This window comes from Meles meles, chromosome 2, assembly GCF_922984935.1.
Source record: "Meles meles chromosome 2, mMelMel3.1 paternal haplotype, whole genome shotgun sequence".
Classification (NCBI taxonomy): Eukaryota; Metazoa; Chordata; class Mammalia; order Carnivora; family Mustelidae; genus Meles; species Meles meles.
This window is the reverse complement of record NC_060067.1, coordinates 76,720,982-76,743,416: the sequence shown is the minus strand read 5'-3', so window position 1 is coordinate 76,743,416 and position 22,435 is coordinate 76,720,982.

Here is a 22,435-nt window from a genome sequence, read left to right as displayed (position 1 = left end):
AAGTCATTAAGGTGACATATTTAGTAAGTAGCTGCATAAAACATTTATCTGTCTGACTCCAAAATCAAATTGAAAATCACTACAGTAAACTGAGAAATGTAAAATATAATATGAAAATTGTCAACACATATTTATAATACAGCAAGCTCAATGATAATCAGAGAGATAAAATTTAAAATAGGTAAATGAACTTTTATTTATATACTTAAATTATTTTTATAATAAAAGAATATTCAAGGCACCTGGGTGGCTCAGTTGTTTAGGCGACTGCCTTCAGCTAGGATCATAATCCTGGAGTTCCAGGATGGAGTCCCACATCAGGATCCCTGCTCAGCAGGGAGTCTGCTTCTCCCACTGACCTTTCTCTCTCATTCTCTCTCTCTCTCAAATGAATAAATAAAATCTTTAAAAAAAAGAATATTCAATAGTAGACATTATACACTTAAATAAGGATGCCTATCAAATATTTGGTATATTATAAATTAGGAAATAATTTATCAATTATGTCAGAAGTCCCTAACAGCTTTTTATCATTTGATATGGTAATTATCCTATTTGTTGCCTTCATAATAACATTTTTAAAAGATATAACATTATATTGGGATGTATTGGAGCAATATATATAGTATTGAAAGCATAAATTTCAAGCATTAACAATCATTAAACAAATTATGGGATGCATTATTAAAATATTATATAGTAATTAAAATGATACTAATAACTTGCTTTAAATGAGGTGGATAATCCTTATTTTTACTTATATAAAATAATGTCAATCTATATCATACATTTTACCATTGCAATTATGTAAAAATTCAAGAAATAATAGATAGAAATTTAACATAATATATAAATTTGTTTTTAGGAATGGCTTACTTTTTTCTTCTTATAGTAACGTGCATTTTCTTTCATATGCTCTATAAATGGATATATGCCTTCTATTTTTGCAAGAATGTAGAAAACAAATTAAACAGCACAGATTGGGAGAGAGTAGTTACTACTACACTGCAGAAGTTAAAAGCAAGACTATTAAACTGTCACAGAAGTTCTACAGAAGCTAGATGGCATTTGAAGAGATACTTATCTATCCATCCCATGTTACAATGGCAGTCTTGAAATAGTTACATTTTTTGTCTTCTCTTTTCATGCCTCTTCTTCATCTTAAAAGCAAATTCAAATTGAGAGTAATGACTTATTTAGATAAAGACAATGCCTGAAACAAAGATGTAAAGTTTCTATAAAGACTGGACTCAGCAATTGTAAGCAAAAGCTAATGCAAAAGCCTAAGGTAATTATTTTACTTTAGTGCATGAGATAAATGTTAAACAAGAAAATCACTGTCTTTGATTATAGTAAGTATTGATATGTGGTATAAAGCGTCTCCCATGTTGTTTATTTCCTTTAAATGAGTTATTTATTGGTTTTATTATTCTTAAAAGATTTTATTTGTTTGTTTATTTAAGAAAGAATGAGTGGCAGGGGCTAGTGGGGAGAAGCAGAGGAGGAGGGAGAAGGAAGGGGAAAGAATCTTAAACAAACTCCCCACTGAGTGCAGAATGAGTTCCAGGTTTCCACACCACACACTGAAATCAGGACCTGAGATGAAGCTAAGAGTCTGAAACTCAATCGCCTAAGCCACCCAGGCACCCCTAGTTTTGTTATCTCTAATTATTTTAAATAATCTTCATTAACATTTTTTTTTTCCTTTTCAGCGTAACAGTGTTCATTGTTTTTGCACAACACCCAGTGCTCCATGAATACGTGCCCTCCCTATTACCCACCACCTGGTTCCCCCAACCTCCCACCCCCCGCCCCTTCAAAACCCTCAGGGTGCTTTTCAGAGTCCATAGTCTCTCATGGTTCATCACCCCTTCCAATTTCCCTCAACTCCCTTCTCGTCTCCTTCTCCCCAAGTCCTCCATGTTCTTTGTTATGCTCCACAAATAAGTGAAACCATATGATAACTGACTCTCTCTGCTTGACTTATTTCACTCAACATAATCTCTTCCAGTCCCGTCCATGTTGCTACAAAAGTTGGGTATTCATCCTTTCTGATGGAGGCCTAATACTCCATCGTGTATATGGACCACATCTTCCTTATTCATTCATCCGTTGAAGGGCATCTTGGTTCTTTCCACAGTTTGGTGACTGTGACCATTGCTGCTATAAACACGGGGGTACAGATGGCCCTTCTTTTCACTACATCTGTATCTTTGGGGTAAATATCCAGTAGTGCAATTGCAGGGTCATAGGGAAGCTCTATTTTTAATTTCTTGAGGAATCTCCACACTGTTCTCCAGAGTGGCTGCACCAACTTGCATTCCCACCAACAGTGTAAGAGGGTTCCCCTTTTTCCACATCCTCTCCAATACATGTTGTCTCCTGTCTTGCTAATTTTGGCCATTCTAACTGGTGTCAGGTGGTATCTCAATGTGGTTTTAATTTGAATCTCCCTGATGGCTAGTGATGATGAGCACTTTTTCATGTGTCTGAGAGCCATTTGTATGTCTTCATTGGAGAAGTGTCTGTTCATATCTTCTGCCCATTTTTTGATATGATTATCTGTTTTGTGTGTGTTGAGTTTGAGGAGTTCTTTATAGATCCTGGATATCAACCTTTTGTCTGTACTGTCATTTGCAAATATCTTCTCCCATTCCATGGGTTGCCTCTTTGTTTTGTTGATTGTTTCCTTTGCTGTGCAGAAGCTTTTGATCTTGATGAAGTCCCAAAAGTTCATTTTTGCTTTTTTTCCTTTGCCTTTGGAGATTTATCTTGGAAGAACTTGCTGTGGCTGATATTGAAGAGGTTACTGCCTATGTTCTCCTCTAGGATTCTGATGGATTCCTGTCTCATGTTGAGGTCTTTTATCCATTTCAAGTTTAGTTCATTAACATTCTTTAAGTCTCTTTAAAAACATGTTTATTTTTCAATTCTTAAAAGGTTTTTCTAATATTTCTCTTTTTATATTTTCTTCCAATGTCTCTACTTCTCAGGATAGAATTTCTACCATGAGAATTCTAAAACATTCACCAGTTTTGGTATTTGTTTGTGTTTTTACGTTTTTCTTCATACTTCCTCGCTCTGGGGATATAGCTCAGTGGTAGAGCATTTGACTGCATACTTCCTCACTCTGACTTTTTATCAGTGGATTCTTTGATTTTTTTCACTTGTTCATCTACCCTAATAATTGAATTTTTAATTATTTCAATTCACTTTGCCTATCAAGAACTGTGAAGGGTCTGGGATTGTACCTTGCCTGCATGCTTACAAGTTATCTTGCCACATTTCACAGACGTAGGCTAAAGATATGAGAATACTGAGTCACACCAAAAACTTTATTATTTATGACTCTATAGGTTGCATGAGCTTCGTCTTTGCCCTGGTTCCCCATGTGGGGTTCTCATAGGGGTGATAAACGCTGACCTAGAAGGATAGTATACAAGCAGTGGTTTTATGTCCCAGATGAGGAACTTCAAGCATAGAAAACAACAATTTTTCATAATGGATCACAGCCACACATTCTAAATTTTTGTATCAAAGAGAGATATTACCTTTATTATATGGCACACAAACCTGTCCTCTATTCTATACAGACACACTCTATCTATCTGACAAGTATGTTTGCTCTACAAATATCACTGAAAAAATAGTCTAGAATAAAAATTGTCATTACAACTTATTGCAAGATGTTCAGTATGAGAGAGATGCATAGAGAATTATGTCCCAAAATTATAAACTGTGTCTTCATAATTTATATAAATGAAAGGATAAATAATTTTATCACCAGTTATATTCCATGGCATTTATAAAAATTGATTTAAATATCTGCATATGCAGTTTAGCTTATTTGGAGAATTCTTGCATGTGTGTGTGTGTGTGTATGTGTGTGTGTGTGATTTAAATTGAAAGAAGCTGGCACTTTGTATATCTGTATGCTTACCAAATTTACAATAATTTTTGGACATACTATAAATGGTTTTCTTAAAACAGAACTGCCTAACATTATTTTATATCTGTTAGTGATATAAACCTGCTACATAATTCTTTTTCATTCAGGTAGATACGAGCTGTGAATTCAATGTTTCATCCATAGGTGTAAATTATATATAGAGTATATTTTTCAATTAAATAATTACTATTTACTGGAAGAGCGTGAGTAAATGGTAAATGGTGACAGTGGATAAAATATAAAAACTAATAGTAAAAAGGATAAATTTCTGTAGTGCACTTGGATCATCTGTGGTTATGTGGATACTAATGCATAGTTATTTATTTTTACTTATATTACCTATATTTTCCAACTGAATCTCACTCATTTCCCTTAGTTGTTGAGCAGCAACTTCTTTCTTCACTGGCTCTGTTACTGAAGGTCTGAGTACTGAAGGTCTAGTGTACTTCATGTTCAGTCTTTTTAGTGCTGTCAGACCCTGATGGTCTCTTCAATCTGATATGACCCAAAGGAGTACTCACCTGAAGTGAACAGAATCACTAGTACCCCTCTCTCCATTTCAGTCACATCCTCCATTTGATCTCTGCTCTTCACTGTATGTCTCATGACCTATGCAGTGTGATCAACATGTCCTTACCACAGAAACTCCATGGTGGGTTCAGTGATTCTTAAATCTCAGTGATACTTAAATCTCAGTGACAAGAGAACAACTGGGAAATTCTTTTCGCTGTTTTTGTTTTTGTTTTTGTTTTTTATTTTAACTGGAATTGATCTATTGAGACATAAGGTGCTATTTCCCATCCTTTACTGGATCACATTGCCAATTTTTCTTCTCCAAGCTAAAGTGGTCTATCAAACTGGAAGCTGCTGTTCTAAAAGAGAGGACAGGGAGGACAGAGCATAGTTTTTCTCTTTCTTTGATTTTCAGTGGTATCATCTGGATTCTTTTTTACTCTTTCCTACAATGTTTCAATCCACTTAGGAACTTATACATCTTTGGGTATAATAGAAAACTATTACATCTCACAAACATATTAAATATATATCTGAAATATTCAAATGGTATTGATTTAATGTTATTCTTCAATAATCATGTTTATTTTTATTAAATTGGGAATTTAAAAAAATCAGGTTTGAAATTGTGTACTTAATATTCTCTTAAAGAGATTAGTCATACTTATATAATTATTTCATGAATATTTTATATTTACATATAAAATTTTATTACATGTGCACTTATTTGTTAATATTATAGTTTACTGAAATTTATTGGATGAATACATTTAATTATCTCATATTTAGGAGAGAAAATTTTCAAACCAAGGGGAAACTCACTAAAGGAAAAAATATAGTGTGCTTATTGGAAAGGAAAAAAATTGATCAATCAATGGTAATGTATTCAATTTCTAGAATTAAGAAATGCTTATTTAAATTAAGTGAATAAATCAAGTTTTAATGCCAAAAAATAGCTTGTTTGGGGATTAATTAAATTTGGGGGTTATTCAGTTGCTATTTATTTTGTTAATGTAGATAAAATTAGATTATTCTCTAATTCTTTATTGAATACTGAATATAGTATTAAATAGCTATATAACAGCTTTGAAACACATTTTAGAAAACCTTCCCGTTTTGGAATCAGATTACCTGTTATTTGATCCACTTAAAGAATGCTGTTAAATAGGGGCACCTGGGTGTCTCAGTGGATTAAGCCGCTGCCTTTGGCTCAGGTCATGATCTCAGGGTCCTGGGATCGAGTCCCACATTGGGCTCTCTGCTCCGCAGGGGGCCTGCTTCCTCCTCTCTCTCTGCCTGCCTCTCTGCCTACTTGTGATCTCTCTCTCTGTCAAATAAGTAAATAAAATCTTAAAAACAAAAAAAAAAAAGAATGCCGTTAAAGAAACTGTGATGATATATATGTATGTGTATGTGTGTGTATCTGTATATGTATATAAAGGTGTATAAATGTGTGTATATACATATATATAGGGAAAACTGTATATAAATATATGTTGGTACTTATTTTCAGCTTTTGTATTAAACACTTAAGCATCCACTAGGCTTAATCCTCAAAGATGTCTCCTGGAATTTTCAGTATCATTTTGTTTGTGACAACCAGCCTAAATGCTTTATTTTAAGTTGAAAAGCCCAGATTAAAGTTATTTCTGGCAGCTTTACACAAATCATACATAGATTCATGCTCTCCAATGATTAGACAGTCCCATCTGTGGCAGCAAGGCCCTCTCATGAAACACCTATTGCATGAAAATGGAATCCAACCAGGAAGCATGCTCAACCAGGACTTTCCATAATGCTCTAATATATATATATATATATATATATATATATATATACACACACACACATATATATATACACACACATATAATATATACATATATATACATATAATATATACATACATATTATATATATATATATATATATATATACACACACACACATACACACACACACATATATAAAGAAATGGGATATTGTCTTAATTTCCTCAACTAAGGACATGCATTTATTTTTAACTGAATGCCTGCCTAGACCAGAATTTTTCATTTATTTGTCTTATTTATGATAACTCCTTAGAGAAGCATTCATATGCAGCTTTTATGACTTCAGTTTAGAAATGTTATGCTTACGAACTAAGTGACAGCATCAATTGTCACACACAGTGACCATATATCAAGGAATTACACTAGCATTAGGTAGAACAGCAGGTCTATTTGTTCAAATGCTCACTGAACATATGAGTGATTTTCTCTAACAAGGTCCCCAGGGAACCAACTTGTATCCATCACCGTCTGCATCCTGACTGGAAGATAACTATTTTAAACTCCTGCTAAAATATGTGATGTTTTAAGATTGAAATAAAGTATATGTCAGGAGCCAGAGAGAAATGCACTGTTGGAATGCATACCAGAGAAAATTTGATAAAAACCAGCAACTGCTCATCAAGAGTTTTATTTTTGTTCTTATGTTTTATATATTATAAATAATATTGATAAAAATAAAAAACAGAACCCTGTAAAATTATTTGACAGAAAATTTGACACCTTGGTTTTCCAAAATTGTGCATACAATTTTTAAGGTTCCAATGGCTATGAAACACACATACACATATTACAATATCTAAAACTTTTAGTATTTTGCTGAATTCATTTATTTCTTCAACAAGCTACTTTTCTTTATTCATGAGGCTTACACTCTAGTTAAGAAGAAAACCTTCGTTGATGTATCTTACGGTAGTCACCCTAAGGTGGTCACCAGTGATTCACCCTCATAAAACCCCATCCCTCTGAAATGTGGGGACAGTTGTTACTTGTGTCTAAATAATAGAGTATGACAAAGGTGATGGGAGATTATCTTTGATTAGGTTGCATTATGTGAAAATTTACGTTAAGATACTGGAGAACAAAAGATTCTCTTTGTTGGTTTTAAAGAGACAAACCACTGTGTTATGAAATACGGGAAATGTAACAGGACTCCATGCCAGTGGCTTCCCCTGCCTTTAGGAAGTAAGAGAGCCTCCAGCAATAGGCTGTAAAAACCTGAGAGGCAAATGACTCTTCAAAAATTTGAAATAGCAAATGCATATTTCCTAAGCCACCAGGTATTTGATACTTCGTTATTCAGCAGAAAAAACTAATGCAAGATGAATTTCATCATCTAGGACTAATTTTAGTATATTGGCTTGAGCATCTTGGAATGGCATTAATATTCTGCCAGTTAGGCTATAAAACTTGGGCTAGATATGTGATGGCAGTCTATGAGATTGAAATGTTATGACTTTCTTGAGATAATATAAAGAAAGAGTTCAAAGATTTAAGGAGATGGCTGGGCAGAATGTTCAAAATGCTCAGTTGTCCCTTAATCATTACTTTGAGAGTTACAGCTGGACAATTTCTTCATGGGGTATTGATGTACATGTGGTTGAGCATCCATGGAAACCTCTGTGCCTTCATAGGGAGATCATGGCAGAGGATGTTGCCATGGAAATAAGTGCTCTTTTCTGAATGGGCTTAGTGGGATTCAAATATTAGAGAGGTTGTTAATGGTACTTAACATTCAAGGATTATATGGAACCAGTACCACAACAAATCAAGTCAAATATTTAGTAGACAAAGTATTTGGATAGATGGGCAACTTATTAAGAAATTTCTTGGCATATATTGATGAATAAATTCTAGGCTAGATGACCAGATACTTAATATAAGTCGCTACAGAAGAGACATAGCTTCTTATTCCAGATGCAAAACTGTATACATTCCCTGAATATAATCTCTACATTCCTGGAACCCCTCAATTAAAGGGAAACCTTAATCTCTTTTGTAATGTAGCCACTTGTGTATACTCAGACCCTCCCCCAAGCTCCCTCCAAAGTACTTGTAGCCGTTTAACAGGTGACTGCATTAGAGAAAATGAAATGTGATCCTTTATTGGGGTTACTAGATACTGCCCCTGAATTGATACTAATCTCTAGTGATTAACATGTCACCACAATCTAGCAGTCATGGTAGTGGATTATAGAGGCGATGTGATAAAGGTGTTTGTTAATCTATTGCTGTATAACTCCAAAATGTGGTGCCTTACAACAATAATAAACATTACGTTCATTCTTCCATTTGGGCAGGGCCCAGCAGTATGTCTTGTCTGTCTCATGCAGCATTAGTATTATAGATAATGTAACTCTGTTGGGGCTGGAATGACCACTTCCAAGATTAGTCACTAACAAGCCTGGTGAACTGGTAGTGGCTGTCAACTAAGAAACTCAGAATGGGCAATCACCATTGGACCTCCATCCTTTTCCATGAGTCTCTCCACAGGGTTGCTTGGACTTCCTTCCAATATGGTGGCTATGTTCTATGACCCAGTATTATAAGATGATCTAAGAGGAAGAGATACGAGATCACACTTTTCTGTCTACAGTGGATACAGGGAGAATTCAGATCCATCCTTGACAGCTTTCCCATTTCAGAATTCTATATGAATAGTAATGAGTGATAACTGAGAGAAGCCCTACTTTAGTCTCCAGAACGATTTTTGAACGATGAGTTAAGTGGGAAAAAAAACCCCTCAGTTTCTGCTCCTTTTATGTCCAAGCAAAAATAGTAAGCAAAAAAGGAGTGTAACATTGCAAGAAGAATTATAGAAATTAGTGTCATAATCCAAGACTTTATGCAGGGACTATTACTTTTACAATACCTTCATTTTATAGTTTATTGCTTTAGATTCTGAGCAAGCAAACTGTGTCATAAAGAATATTTTGAGGTGTTCATATTTAAATCACAAATAAATAATGGAAATTCAATAATATTTTATGTTTAGTAGTGGGGATCTAGACTTATAAATGGAAAATATTTCCTATCTTAGTCTCTTTGGGCTGCTCTAACAAAATACCACAGACTAGCTAGCTTAAAAACAACAAAAATTTATTTCTCACAATTCTGAAGACTGGGAAATCCAAGATCAAGGCACCAATATGGTCACATTATGGTGAGAGATCTATTTCTGATTCATACCAGACACCTCCTTGCTGGTCCTGACATGGTGAAAGGGGATAGAGTTCTCTCTTTTAAAGGTACTAAACCCATTCATAGGAGCACTACCACTGTAACCCAAGCACCTTGCAAAGGCCCTACCTCCTAATACCATCACATCAGATATTAGGATTTCAACATGAATTTTGGTGGAACATAAACATTCAGACTGTACTTGCTAAACAAAATCTAAGACCGACAAAATAAGAGTTTATGTCAAACTCTCATGTAAAATATCAGATGCATATATTAACATAAGGGAATTAATTAATTACTTAATTCAGAAATGGTTACTGCTTGCATACATTGTGCTAGAAATACTGTGCATAGCAAGAGAGAGAAATTCTTTGCCCTTGAGAAATTTTTATTGTAGTTTGGAAGATAAAAAGTAAATACTCATTGCTAAATATTACATATTCTACCTGACATCTTATTTTTAAGACACAATTCTCTAAGTAGCTTCTATTCCTTTAGCTCTTTTGAAACAGTGGGGGAGGGGGCAATGAAATAACATTAAAAAATGGACCTAAACACAAACAAAATAACTGTCCTGAATGTAATTGGTTCAGAAATAAAATGTTATGGCTTGTTGACATTTATTTTAATTAAAATATGGATACCTACATTTGTTCTGGTTTTCTTGTCAATATGCATTGGTTTTACTTGAATACTGCTTACAATGGAATCAGCTAGAGGGTAAAAGACTTGTACCTTAGGAGGCTAGATAGAAAAAATTAAGAGACTAAGCAAAGAAATCCCTTAGCAACATGGAAGCTGACCACATTTTTTCAAGGCATGCAGAGTGAAACCTTTCTGAGCATGGACTATAATTTGATGCTACAGAATAGTATTATTATGTTCAGCAGGGTTCTTCTGAACAAACGTCATCAGATTGGTCTTTTATTGCCTCAGTTTTAGGATTACTAAAATGTTTGAAGTTCAGATTTCCAAAAACTTGTTGTCTTTGAAAATGTATATAAACAGCACTAATCCCCTCCAAAAACACCTTTCAGATAGTTTATACATTATGAACAACGCATTTATTAAAATCATCATAGATAGGACTCATCATTCATATTGCTTTAGCTTGTATCAATGTACTACATATGACTGACAATAAAAAAGCATAAATATTAATGTTTATTTTATCCTTTCTTAAAATCCTTTTTTATTTAAGTATTTAATAATACATATAGGGTGTTTAAACGAGGAGGATAATTTTGAAACAATTTTTGGTATGTATGGAAACAAACAATGTAGTAACGAATATCCTAATTAGTAGTCCAATGAATTATGTTTTCATATGTATTTAAATTAACATGATTTCTTCTTCAAAATCTGTCCTTTAAGACATAATAACCATGTAAATGTTGTTTGATGGGCAAAACACAAATTTTAAACAATTTTTATACGCACAGGAAAAAATTGAAATAGATTCATACTTCTCACTGATTGCATACAACTCTCTAATACATCTTGCATTCTTCCTTGCTTTGAAAATAAAGTAATGGTGAATTACAATTATTATAGTGACTACTTTTCTTATATTTAAATGCAGAATTCTAAATCAATGACAAGGCCTCAGATTGGTTAGTTTACATAATGTGCAGAAGTATAGAATGAGAAATCTGCAGCATAATTACTGGTGGTGGAATAATGAATAATTTGTGCATGTTCAAACAAGTCCATTAATGTGACACATAAATTCATGAACATTTATGAGCAATTAATATTCTGAAAGTTACTGGAACTGGATATCTTATATTATCTTCCCTGAGGTAGAGCTATTTATGTACTTTGACCAAGTTAACTATTCCAGTCTTCACACCCTTGATTTTTCTAATTAATAAGATTTTTATATTTTTAAGTTATAAATGAATGTCACATTCATAAATCGAGATACTTCTCTTTTTTTTTTGAAACCACAGGCAGTGTTCATCAAGATTTAGAGCATCTCTACCCATCAGACTACCAGTGTTTCCCTATGACTGATTCTTAATTTCTCCAAGTAAAATATTTAATCAGATTCTCAAGGTAAATAGTAATATTTTAGTTTATAAAATACCATCTCAGAGCACCTGGGTCTCAGTTGGCTAAGCGTTTGCCTTCAGCTCAGGTCATGATCTCATGGCACCGGGATCGAATCCCACATCAGGCTCTTTGTTCATCGGGAACCCTGCTTCTTCCTCTCTCTCTGTCACTCCTCCTGCTCGAGCATGCTCTTTCTCTCTCATATAAACAAATAAAATCTTTTTAAAAAATTTAAAATACCATATTAAGGAATGTATACACCGTATCATTGCAATAACAGTAAAATATGAAAAATCTTCATCATTGCTTTAATTCATTGTGTCATTTCTTTAAGAGATAGCTTTTAAATAAAAATATTATTACAAAAGTTTCAGACTCTAATACATTTTGTTTGACAACCCTTAATTTTCATGGTTGCTTCTGTAAAATGCAATCATTTTTAAATTGAAGATTTGGAATTGAAGACATTCTTAGAATTACTCTGATTTGATTTCAAAATAGTTTTCAAAAATATCCTTAAAAAAAGTTCTTAATTATGTCATCATACATGGATTTAGGCACATACCCCTCTAGGGTTTATAGAATTTCAAATGTATATGGATATCTAAATGAGTCTTAAAGGAGATTGGTTCCATTCTTTGACTACATGTGACACAATTTGTAATAATAGATATTACTTCTTTAAAACCAATGATTAATCTTACTTCAAGATCCATGAATTTTAATGTGAAAACCATCAGTTTCCTGGAAATAACTTTTTCTATAATAAATTTTTTCATCATCATCTAGTTGTAGCAAAGTTTCTTTCACTATGGAATGAAAAGCATTGACCACACCACAGGATTTTTGTCTAAATTTCTAATTAAAACTTGAGAAAGTTTTCAGTTGAAAAAATTAGAAATCTTAATATAAAGTCTTACTTTGTTTAGGAGAAAATAGGTTCTTTACTTATTACAAAATATATGAATTTGCCCCTTGCTTTGTTCTGATACCAAAGGCACACAGACACACAAAGTATAGATGATTTTCATCAGCTCACACTTGTTGATGGAGTGGAGAGATGGGGATAGGAGAAACATAGGATAGAATCTATAACATGGAATCACATATAACATATGTTTTAAACAGTAAACATGATATTTAAAAAGCTAATTTGGGAAATAAAAAGTAAGACAGAAGACATTTTGGTTCAGGAATTGACACAGAACATTTCCTAAGGAGATTAAATATTACTTATGATGCTTGTTTGCTGACTACTTGGGTGGCTGGATGTGTAAAGTGTACAAAAGGACAGAGAACATTCAAGATGAAGGACTGGGGACAGTATGAATCTAGGAAACAACAAAGAAATTTGATTGGTTTAGGAGGTAATTAAAATGGTCTGACTAGAGAAAATAGTCTAGTTCAAGATTCATAACAGAAAATGAGATTACATAATTAGGGACAATAATTTGTAAAGAACGATGGATATTTTAAAAATAATAATAATAATAATAGTAATAAAAATTGGCCCTTGTTTTGCATTGGTGCCATCTAGAGCAAAGATTTTTGAAGCAAAGCTCAATAGATATATGGGGAACAAGACAAATGGCGTTTGAAAATTTGGGAAATATGACTGAGATAATCAAGATAAAAAGTGAGTTTGTAGTATTGCTATGGCATTGAGCCAAGAAAAGAGTACAAGAAGGTAAAATCTAATTCAGAGGATGAAGCAATAGACAAAAAGTAAAAGAAAATCAAGTAAATGGGAAGATGGAAATTTTTAAGTATTACATGCACTAATATAATATTCTAGACATTAAACATCTTTTGGAATGCAAGAGGAAACACAGGTGAACCATAATAAACCTAGCTAGCCTACTTGATAGAACATGTGATTCTTGATCTTCTTGATCTTGGAATAGGGAGTTTGACCCCATACTGGAGGATAGATTGTACTTAAATTAAGATTTAAAAAAAATCTTAAATTACTGTTACTAATTCAACACCAAGGCAAACATTATTGGAGAGAAAGAGTAAGATGATTAGAAACTATTAAGAATCTCTCAAAGTAAGGAAATATCCATAATGGAATAGCACTCACAAAATAAAATAAAAGCACTTTAGAATTAGATTGATCTTAAACATACTGAAGAAAGAAAAAAAAATTAAAACTATTAAAAATCCACCTTGATGCTTGATAGCAGAAATCCGAACATCATAGAAAATTCTCTGCAGCTTGTCAAATCAGCCTCTATAAAAGAACATAGCCTCTTGATGACTTTTATAACTATAAAAACATGTACTGAGGTAATAGACTGGGTAGCTTTGTCCTTCTCATCTAGCTTATAATTTAAAATCTTGAGAAAAATCCCAAATAACAATACCATCAATCTTGTGAGTATGAGCTGCTGAATGCCACTGTATATCATATCAACAGAACGACAGTTGAATAGGTGGCTTTCAAGCCAGCAGTATTTAGTGAGGGACAGGAACATAAATTCTCCATAGGAAATTATAGACAGAAAAGTTGGAAAAGTTAATGAAAGATGTATTTTTTCATTTAAAACATATCTGCATATAGATTTACACTCACATGAACTTATGTCATTTATGAGTGTACCTTTTATGTTACGTAATATTTAATGTTTCAACTTCATGAAAAATGTTATCAAGATTTTTATGTGTGTATGTCTGAATTATATGTGAATATTCACATTTGAAGTAAATATTTGTCCTATCTCTTTTGTAATAGCTTGACAAAAAGATCTTATAATAATTTTTTCTAGGGCCCCTGGGGACTATATATTAAGTATCATAAATGTTTATGAGTCACAATGCTGTGACTGCATACTGTAAATGACAGAATGTTCTACACAGTAACAAGTTATAATAGTTAAAGAACATGATTAATCAAATGGCTTCAAAATATTTTTCCACAAGATAATAATGATTTCATTTATTTATTTTGTTACCAATAGGAGAAATTCCGTTTTTAAAAGATAATTATGATATTAGGCTCATCCAGATAATCTCTTTTTCTTAAAATTAATAATTTCATATAACATAACCTTATCACAGGAGTGATATCTCATCACATTCAGAGGTTCATCCCCACCCAAAACATAGGGGGTTATATAACATCCACATTCACTGTAGGGGGGGTCATTTTAAATTCTGCTTACTTTAGTCACTATTAATTAAAACTTTTAAGATGATACGATATGTGCAATCAGGTTTCTGGCTACTGAAGGAGAATTCTCAACATCTATAGATCATTTACAATTCAGATAATTCATGCGTTAATAAACAGGTTTATGTGAAATAAGTGTGTTCTCTATCTGCACTAGAACTACCACAAAAAGTAACATATTGCATGAAACAAAGCAATTGGGGCCATGACATTTTAAGTGTTTTTCTAAAACAGTGGTATATAATTTATCTTTGAATATATTAACACATTTATTATTGCTGTGGTGTGGGAGTGTTAAAGATTTCCTCTGTAGGGGCGCCTGGGTGGCTCAGTGGATTAAGCCGCTGCCTTCGGCTCAGGTCATGATCTCAGGGTTCTGGGATCGGGCCCCGCATCGGGCTCTCTGCTCTGCGGGGAGCCTGCTTCCTCCTCTCTCTCTGCCTGCCTCTCTGCCTACTTGTGATCTCTCTCTCTGTCAAATAAATAAATAAAATCTTAAAAAAAAAAAAAAAAAAGATTTCCTCTGTATATCCAGCCTTTGCATTTAAAAAAAAATTATAAAGTTTTTAATTAAAATATCAGATTATGGCTTTTAGAATGTTGAAATATATACATCTTTGTAATTGTGTGGGCTTCTCACATGCAATTCCCTGATTATATCCTTAGCAAGTTCAGATGGTAGGGTTCGTCTTTGCCTTTGCCTCTTTACTAAGAACTTCACAATTCAGCATCTGTTGATTTAGCTGATTTTTACAAGCACAGAACGTAATTGACATTTTTGTCAAAATCAATGACAAAAAGTTTAGAAAAGTCTGTAATGACTTACAGAGAAAAAAACAAAAAAGGCAACTTTTTGGAAAGTTAAAGATAATTTACTCTTATTTATTTATTAATATATTCTGATTATGATAATCAAATTTGAAGAACACATTTATATATTTTCACATTTGCACAGAGCCTTTGGGCCAGACTATAATATTCTGATTTTTTTATTAGAACAGTTTTTATGACCAATATTGTATTTAAAAGAAACTTAACTTATAACTATTTGTTTCATTAAAATAAGAAAGGATATTAATATAAAACTTTTTAAAGTAAATGATTTCTTAAAAACTACTAGCCTATGATTTATAGTTATTGCCTCTGTTATTTCTTCAATTCTATATATATCTCTAATAAATATTTAAAGATTTTTATTTTATATATTTATTTGAGAGAGAGAGAATGGGTGATGGAGAGAGGCAGAGGGAAAGGGAGAAGCAGATTCCTCACTGAGCAAGGAGCCTGACACAGAGCTACATCCCAAGACCCTAAGATGGTGACATGAACCGAAGACAGACATTTAACCGACTGAGTCACTCAGGTGCATCTCAAAATAATTTAAAATATATTCTGAAATAAAGTTTTAGATGTGATCATTTTTTGTTTTTTAAAATAAATCAAAGCTAGGAAAATGTTATCCTACTCTGCAAAATTCTGCCTTATTGAAAACTAATACCAACATGACAAAATGGCAGAATTGTTAGAACACTGAACAGAACAGATATATGATATCAAATAATAGAGAACAATAATTAAGGAGGTTAACTTTCATGTTATGATAGCCTGCATTTTTGAAAACCTCCTATTACTTTCAACAGAATATTCCAATGAGCTCCCATTCATTAGATCCGAAAGAAATAAATCTGAAAGAAACAAATCAATAAGTTGCAAAACAATTTCAAATCAAAAGCAAAATTTTATGTTATTTTGTTTTATTTTTAAAAGCAAAATTTTAAACGGGTGCAAAGAGGGGTGCCTGGGTGGCTCAGTGGATTAAAACCCCTGCATTTGGCTCAGGTCATGATCCCAGGGTCTTGGGATGGAGCCCGGCATCATAGGCTCTCTGCTCAGCAGGGAGCCTGCTTCCCTCTCTCTCTCTCTCTCTGCCTGCCTCTCCACCTACTTGTGATCTCTGTCAAATAAATAAATAAAATCTTTAAAAAAAAAATAAAAATAAGAGGGTACAAAGATATAAATGTACTGAGTCTGTTTAATCAGGGATATATAAGAACTTCTATACTCTTTACATGGGAATTCATGAAAGCATTTTTATTTATATTTTCACACACACAGAGGAATGGTGCTTCACTGAAGATACTCATTGTTCTCCTGTAGCATATAAATCATATTACATGAAAATGTAATGTGCTCTACTCAAAAAACTACTTGATTTATAATTATTTGATTTTAAAATTAAACACAAGATATTCTAGCTAATAGGGTTTATATTCATATTTATTTTAATAAACTATAACAATAACTATATATAGTTATATATAATATATATATTATATAATATATTTATATAATAATTATATATTATATATAATAACTATATATAGTTAATAAACTATAACTATAAAATGCAAGCACAGCACATTATATATGTTTCCTGATTTCTCTTATTTTGTTTTGACAAATACAAAGAAATATTTGAAAACTAAGCCCATATTTGCAGCTGTGAATCATTTCTTTTTTTTTTAAAGATTTTATTTATTTATGTGACAGACAGAAATCACAAGTAGGCAGGGAAACAGTCAGAGAGAGAGGAGGAAGCAGGCTCTCCGCGGAGCAGAGAGCCCGATGCGGGGCTCGATCCCAGGACCCTGGGATCATGACCTGAGCCGAAAGCAGAGGCTTTAACCCACTGAGCCACCCAGGCGCCCCGAATCATTTCTTTTTAAATGTAGGCAGCAGAACTTATATCTGAACTATCTTGCTCTTCAGAAAATTAGATTAAAATAGGAAGGTTTATTTTCTCTTTCCAATTTTTGAAAAAATACTGATTAATAAAGTTGGGAAGAAAATCCTTTATGTCTGACGGTAATTACATTAGCATCTACAAAAGTGTCTTTGTGATGGGGTAGGATGTGTGCACGTGTGTGTATTTCATAGTGAGGTCTAAGATTATTAACTTACAAGGAAGAGGAATTTAAACTGATAAGGACTAGATAAAGAAACACTATCTTTTCAGGAAGCTGTTAAAAGGGGGAAAAATAAAACCTTCTTTTTTTTTTTTAAGCAGAAGGCTTATTAATTCCACCACATTCTCAATAAATTATTTTTAGATTGCCTTTTTCAGAACCTAGAAGTAGTTCATGGTATCTGAATGTTTAAACTGTGATCACTCCTAATGGTAAGTGAGTTCTACAAGTTTACCACCACCATGTAAATTTGCTTAAGTACTGCTGAGACTTATTTGCTCTGGATTTGTGGATAATAGAACCCACATTTTACTATGTGAAGTGATTACATAGCAAAGTACAGGATGGCTGCACACATGAAATTTAAATAACAAAACATAAAATATCATGAATTTTATATTCCTGGTCAAGAAAGAGAATTGCTTTTCAGTTAAGATTCTGTCAAGAAGTTGCTTTCTTGCACACTGGAGATGCTCACAATCTTACTCTGTAATCCAGCATGGGGAAAACCCAAAATCACAAGGGAGGCATAGTTATGTAGCCAAGCTAATCCTACATAAAAATAAAATCTGAAAGTCAAATAATAGAAGCTCAAATCACATATTACCAAAAGAAAGAAATATCTCTTTGAGGTTACAATTAATAATTGTTCTGCTTCTAGAGATTGAAATAGTATATTTTTTTCTTTATGCAAGTAAAGTCGAAGTTCTGTATCAAGGGGAAAAAAAATCCAAAACAGCTTGACATAATGAAAATAGTATGGGATACCTAGGAAGAAAACTGCCAAGTGAGGACAAGGAAGGGTGAGTTTATGTTACACCAGAATAGAACCAATCAAACCGTTTCTCTTAGACGGGGCATTGGAAATCAATATTAGAAATACATTATTATTTATAGTCATTTTGTAGAACTATGCTTAGTCAGCTGCTTGATGAAATGTACATATACATTTATCATCAGTTTTGATACCTGTCCTGCTCCCTAGAAACCTATGTTCAAATGCCAAATTTATATCTCTGCTTAAAGGCTCAATATACTTCTCACACAGCTTCAAACAGAATTTGTGCCGTTTTCCTAGTTATAAAGCTTACTTTTCCTACACCCAGAACCAAGGTAGTGATGCCATACAATAAAATGGGAAACCTCTCCCCAATCTCTTCTTGCTACTACCTTTATTTATGGTTGACTCTGCCGTTCACCAAGTGGCTATCATTGTCTGAAATTGTTTTATTTCTTTACACATTAGTTATACATATAATAACCACTCGCTTTTGAATCATATGTTCTTTTTTAAGATTGTATTTATTTATTTATTCGAAAGAGAGAGATCATGCAGGTATGAGAGAGAAGGAAAGGAGGAGAGAGAGAGCACACAAGCAGGGGGAGTATCAGGCAGAGGGAGAAGCAGAGAAGGGAACCCGGTGTCGGACATATGATTCAAAAGCGAATGTAGCAAGATGCCATCTCTGAACAGGAGTACAGCGACGCTAGTTCCACAAGAACTGGGAAAATTGAAAACTGTATTCTCTTGCTGCTCCTGAAAAGGATGCTTCTGGAGCTAAGAAGCGTGGCTGGGTGGTAACCACAGGAACTGCAAGCAGAAATAAACCAGTGGGAAGCCACTTGGGAGGAGCAGATTCCTACTTGCTCTTCCGTCCTTGAGCTTCCCTCTAGCACCTCCTATTTGGCAACGTCTGATATAGAATGCAGAGTATCAGCCAGCATCACAATGTTGAGTGAAGAACCGCGCGTTTCAATTTACAGGGTCAGTGAAACAATAGTGGTACAACTCTATTTAGAGGCAGCTCGTATGCTGATCCACTTCCAGCTTGCATTTTTAGAATCTCCGTTCCATACTAAATATGTATGTCACCACACAAATTATTTCCTGGGTGTTTTCTATGGCCTAGATAGTTGGGTTACATGAACTTATTTAATCTGAAGATTTGACAGAGTTAAAAAAAAAAAAAAAGTGACTTGTTGCCCTAAGAAAATAGAATGGTATGGTGAACAGTTGGAGATAATACACTGGTAAAGACAATTCTTCGTTGTCACTGTTTCTTATAAGATCAGTTAAGGTATTTTTAGGGCCCCCTCCCCCAATGATGCAATAAATTGCCAATTCCTTTTTTTTTTTTTACTTTGTGCTTTTTTAGCCCCAGACTTTTTACACTAAAAAACTAAGTAACTTTTATAACCAGAAAAGATAAATTTGTGCAAGAAAGAGAGAATGCGGGGCACCTGGGTGGCTCAGTGGGTTAAAGCCTCTGCCTTCGGCTCAGGTCATGATCCCAGGGTCCTGGGATCAAGCCCCACATCTGGCTCTCTGCTCTGCAGGGAGCCTGCTTCCCCTTCTCTCTCTGCCTGCCTCTCTGCCTAGTTGTGATTTCTCTCTGTCAAATAAATAAAATATTAAAAAAAAAGAAAGAGAGAACGCAGCTAAAAGATAAATGACAGCGGAAAATATTTGTAATACATAATAAAAGATGAACAGCATTCATAATAACATTTTGAGCCCATTTAAATAAAAAATGAGAAAGGAGACCATCTCAATACGAAAATATGCAAAGGACATAAGTAGGCAAGTTACCAGACACAAACGGTTAATCAAACATAAAAACTAACTTAATCTCATGAGTAATTAGGGAATTGCAATCTCAGAAAAGATTCTGATTTTTGGGGCACCTAGGTGGTTCAGGGGGTTAAGTCTCTGCCTTTGGCCCAGGTCATTATATTGGCATCCTGGGATGGAGGCCTGCATTGGGCTCTCTGCTCAGCAGGGAGCCTGTTTCCCCCTTCCCTCTGCCTGCCTCTCTGCCTATTTGTGATCTCTCTATCTGTCAAATAAATAAATAAAATCTTTTAAAAAAATTCTGATTTTTATCTGTTCATCTCTCACAGGGCTCACAAATTATGTAATTATATAAACAGTCCTGAGTATTCTACTAATGTGTGCGTGTGTGTGTTTCCGTGCAAACAGATACTGTGCAGCCTTAACATTAGAAGCGATATGTTAGAATGCTTTTTTTCACTTTTTCTTAATGGATGTTGTATCTCTAACTACGCAGTTTTATAGCTAGAGAAAAATATGGACATGTGAAACACCTGCTACAGTTCTTTATAAGCAACTGGTAAACAAAAAAAAAATCAGTTCCCACCTTGAAATATTTTAGTCCCTTATATGTATATGGTGACAACTATTGATATAGAAGGAGTACAAAAAATAAGGGAAAAATTATGTGTCTTACAGGTTTTTAAGACCATGGCAGTAAGAGGCACAAATAGTGAGAGCCATAAGAGATCAATAAATTACATTTTAAGTAGTATAGTATGAAAATGATCACAATTATACTAGTATATCACAAAATACCATATACTATAGCACCGGAACAATAAATCATTCTTAGTCAAGTCTATATTTTGCTCCACAACTGAAGTAACAAAAATTGTCAACTTACTCTCTCTTGCCAATTAACATTTAAATAAATGGCAATAAAGGGCATAAAGATGCCCAAGAGGTTTTATACATTTAGTCAGTGACTTACTTAGAATTTAAGAAAATGTTAACTAGATTTTGAGGGGCTATTTCTTTTTTTTTTTTTTCCTTTATTCATGAGAAACTGAGATAGAGAGAGAGGTATTGGCAAAGGGAGAAGCAGGGTCCCCTCAGAGCAGAGAGCCCAATGCAGGACCAGATCCCAGGACCCTGGGATCGTGACCTGAGCTGAAGACAGATACTCAACTGACTGGGCCACCCAGGAGCCCCAGTTGAGGGACAATTTCATAATAAAATAACAGAGAATATTGTTTCCCCTATCCTTTTATATAAGATAAATAAGTATTATTGTTTTATATTCCATAGGAAAGCATATATATTATCTTTTAAGAAAAAGACATTGGCTCTTATTAATCTAATACAACAAACTATTTTAAACATAATAAAGATATTTGTGGTAAACAATTGGGAAAATCACAACAAATTATGTATTCATGTATATCTTTCACCAGAAGTATAAAAATGACATTAATAATGCAGTGTCTTATCAAGACACCAGGTAATGAGTAGTCTACCAGCAGTTACTCACCCCACTCCCACCATCCAAATGGTTAGTTTGAACTCTGATTTTTCCTTCCTAAAGCTGCTTCTTTGACAGCCAATTGCAACTTTCTTCCTCCAGATGTGATAATTGGCCATCTACAGTAATCTACACATACATAAGATTGGTGATTTTGTCCTATAGTTTTCATTCTGCATTCTGCCTCTCTCTTACACTTTCATGATATATTTTGAGATAAGAACCTATCTTTATACTCTTCCTCTTTTCCCAGATAAATTAACAAGATGTGAAGGACAGGATGGATCAACAGGGATAGGACCTTCTCTTCTGAGATTAATTTGGTGGTAGCAAGTGTTTTTGTTACTGTGTCCATTGAACAAATGCTTTCTTTTTCAGAAACCTGAAATCTGAAAAACATTATCTTGAAATGTGTTTATCACAGATCTGAAGTATCATTTTCTTTATCTAACATCAAACAGTTTTGCATTTTTTTAATTGGTCTGTCTTTAACCGGTGTGAAGAACGTATTTTATGGTAGTTCTTTCGAGATCAGAGGAGTTTAATTTTTCTTTAACAGTGTGGTTACAAAGTTTTCATATGACTTCAAGGTCTTATTTCTTTTGCCATGCAGTCTATCACTTACATTGTTGACTTATTTAGCTTTTTCATTGTTGTTGTTGGCATTCTTACAGTCTCTCTAACCTTGAAAA